The following is a 4008-nucleotide window of genomic DNA, read 5'->3' on the forward strand; positions in this document are numbered from 1 at the left end:
TGTCTCACTCTGTCTCTCTCTGTCTCACTCTGTCTCTCTCTGTCTCTCTCTCATTTTCTCTCTCTCTCTCGCTGTCTCTCTCTCTCTGTCTGTCTCTCTCTCACTCTGTCTGTCTCTCTCTCTGTCTCTCTCTCACTCTGTCTGTCTCTCTCTCTTTGTCTCTCTCTCACTGTGTCTGTCTCTCTCTCACTCTGTCTCTCTCTCTCTCTCTCTCTCTCTTCTCTCTGTCTGTCTGTCTCTCTGTCTGTCTCTCTCTCACTCTGACTGTCTCTCTCTCTTTGTCTCTCTCTCACTGTGTCTGTCTCTCTCTCTCCACTCTCTCTCTCTTCTCTCTCTCTTTCTCTCTCTCTGTCTGTCTGTCTCTCTCTCACTCTGTCTGTCTCTCTCTCTGTGTCTGTGTGTGTGTGTGTCTCTCTCTCTCTCTCTCTCTCTCTCTCTCTCTCTCTCTCTCTCTCTCTCTCTCTCTGTGTATTGGTGTTTCTCTTTCATTTCCTGATTCTATTTCTGTAGATCTGCTAGGGCTTTTCTCTTTATTTTGAGGCCTATGACTATGTGGAGCCGTCTTAACAAAGCGCTCTAACCCCCTTTGTCCACTCCCATCATCATATAATCTTGTTAAAGACCCGACCCCTAAGCTCTGCCTTATGCCTTTAAGGACACAAACATTGGGAGTGTATGTTTCCAAACCAGGAGAGTGTGTTTGGTCCCAATAACACCAGCTGGTGATTCATCAAGGTGTGGAGCCGTGGAACTGGGACAGGGTTTATATTTAGGAGGGCAGGCCGAGTGGGGACACGGGCCGATGGGCCCTGTGGTGAATACAACCAATCACAACCAACAGCACAACCAATCACAACCAACATCACAACCAATCACAACCAACAGCACAACCAATCACAACCAACAGCACAACCAACAGCACAACCAACAGCACAACCAATCAGAACTAACAGCACAACCAATCACAACGAACAGCACAACCAATCACAACTAAGCTGCAGAGCCGACACCACCAGCCTGTAGAGCTGAAGGATTTCCTCTTTGGTGGGGGTCTTGGAGGAACAGGTATATGTGATGTTGACGGTGTGTTGGGGTGATCTCATTATTTCCAAAGGTCACCTCAACCCGACCGCTTCCTGTAATGTCGGCGCTGGAGGAGGAGCCGGTAGCAGAACCTGACGGAACGGCGCTCTGAGCGCCTCAGGAGAACCCACTTCTCCATTTTCTGTCGCTATTTTTAGCCGCCGGTCTCCAGACAGTCTGACCGGGACGCCTGCAGCCAGCAGCCTCTAGGATTGCAGCGCTGGAGCGGAGCCAGCCGCCAAAGGTCCCTAACAGCCTCTGAATATTCATGGAGGGAAACACAACATCTGGGACATTCTCCTGTCAGGCTTATTCCACGCTGACTCCTAATAGCCTTCTTTAATCACATGATTTGCTCCCCTTACTGTCCCCATGAACCATTATTTGAAAGGCCAAGTGACACATTAGGGAACGGCAGATGGGATACGGGACATGACAGGGACTTGGACCACGTGGATCCACCACGTTGTCCGTGCTCGGAGATGATTGAAGGGCTTATTTGTGATCGGGAGGGATTTTACGGACGAGAGTGCATGTGGTTTGTGCGTGAATTTGTGGGTGCGCGCGCGTGTGTGTATGTGCATGCGTGTCTGATTGTCTCTGGAGCAAACATTTCGGAGAGCTTTCTTCTGTGAGCATATTTGGTCTATTTTGTGTAAGGGAGAGGATGGAGGGAGTGAGGGAGGGAGGGAGGAAGGAAGGGAGGGGAGAAGGAGCAAATGAGATGGCAGAGGGGAGGAGGAAAGAAGGTAGGACAGGAAGAAAGAAGGAAGGAGAAGAGAAAGGACAGCTGGACTTGATTCTGTGTGATTCTGATCTGAGCTCCCTCTCCATGATGTGGGCTGCTGGTCACTGGGGCAGATGCCGGTGACTCAGCCCTGGCAGGTTCTCCTCTGCCACCCCCTGGCCCCTCACAGAGCAGGGCTCTCAGGCCTGCTGGTGGATGGCTCTGGTGGGGAGACGAGTGCTTTATTATATTTCTGTGCCTGTTCGCTGCGCGTCCTCCCCTCCCGCCCCTCTCTCGCCCACCGCGGGCGGCTCTGCTCGGGAGGTCGGACTGACAGGTCTCTCCGTGGGAAAATGGAACGTAATTACATCTCCACTGCGAGCCCTCTGCCAGCCGGCGGTGGAATGCCTCGGATCTGTCCCACATTTAAATCTGTCATCGACATGTTGTGCCACGGTTGAGTCCAACCGAGGCACAACATGTCGATGACAGATTTAAATGTGGGAACGCACCGCTGAGAGGTCTGTTACCCATACTCTGAGAGAGGGAAGGGAGCGACATAGACGGCCCTCATGCTGTTAATGACGTCCAACCGTAAGCGACAAGCCAGAATTACAAGAAAGGCTTTCAGTGTGTTTCATTAAGTAGATTCAGAAGAAAGACCGGTGCGCTTGGCTTAATGGCCACGACTTCATAAAGACGTCAGCCTGCTGGATTGATGCTGTTTTAATCTGCTGGCCTGTGACAGGGTGAGACACTCAGACGTTCATACGTCTCTCTCTCTGCATCCGGGAGACAGGATGATACACAGCGACATTAAAACACGCATGTAGGCCGAGAGAACGGCGTCTTTATGCTCTGGTACCGTCATACATAGCCGACGGTTTAAGCGCCTCACGGAAAATACACGCGCCTCTGCTCCAGCCCCATGTGAGGAGAGACGGATCTGTGGCTGGGACTGCAATTTGTTCTTTAATAATTCATGACTCAAAAAAATGTTTCCACAATCTCAATGGTTGCAGTACGAACGCCTCAGTGATCCTGTGTGTGACCTGAAATTGTGATTTATTCAAAAAGGTGTTTTCTGACAGCAGCAGCCAATATGACCCCTTTAGCAGAGGATTCAGGCATGAAGCATCACGTCAGAACTGGATAAGATCTTTGTATATTTTTTATTTAAACACATTTATTTTTGAAAAATATCACAACAATTCATGAATATTTTGTAACCCGAAATAAAATCCAATGTGAATGTTTAAATGGCGCACAGGTCAATATTTACACACAAACGTAGCTTTGATGGAATATGACCTTGATTGATCGGCTGTGAATCCATTATACTGTCCTCATCACCAACATGAACGCTCACAGAGGAGGTGCATCATGAGGAGGTGCAGTGTGGGCGTCCTGGAGGGCGTCGGCAGCAGAGAGCAGCTCTGTATGTTGATGCTCTCTGTGAAACCTGGCAGCACCTTAATAATGGCTTCCCCTCACTCTGACAGCGACAACGCCACGCGCCGCCAGCCGTATCCTAGCAACACACAGCCAGAAGCAGATCCCGGCGCGGCCCGCTGCTCCGGTTGGACCGGACTCGGCGGCCCCGCGTCTACTGCCCCTCCTCCTCCTCCTCCTCCTCCTCCTCCTCCTCCTCCTCCTCCTCCTCCTCCCGGTCCCGGGACTATCTTTACACCCCGGTACTGAACCCTTTAGAGTCCCCCTCTGGGCTGGAGGGGGGCTGACAGCTGGGAGGGGAGGGGGGGGTGTGGGGGGGTGTGTGTGTGGGGGGGGTGGAGGGATGGGGACGTATTTGTGGTTATTTTTCGGGGAGAATATATCAATACTTTGTTATTATTCTCCTGGTTTGGAATCCCACCCAAAAATAACATTTCAACAGATATTATTTTAATGAGGAAACCACCCAAAAAAATGATACTTTAGCGTTCTGTCTGACGGGAATCCAGCAGGCTGTCTGAGGACGGGGAGGGAGGGTGAGACAGGGGGAGGGTGAGACGGAGCGGGGAGGTGAGAGGCAGGGGGGCTGTCGCAGAGGCTGAGACAGAGGAGTAAGTGGGTGTCAGGGTGACGAGGGGGTCTGACCAGCGCCGGGTGCAGAGTGGCAGCCTAGAGGGACGGAGGGAGGATCTGACAGGGAGGAGGAGAGGAGGAGGAGGAGAGGAGGAGAGGAGGAGGAGACAAAC

This window comes from Micromesistius poutassou (genome assembly GCF_964030765.1).
Source record: "Micromesistius poutassou genome assembly, chromosome: 12".
In the NCBI taxonomy this organism is placed as follows: domain Eukaryota; kingdom Metazoa; phylum Chordata; class Actinopteri; order Gadiformes; family Gadidae; genus Micromesistius; species Micromesistius poutassou.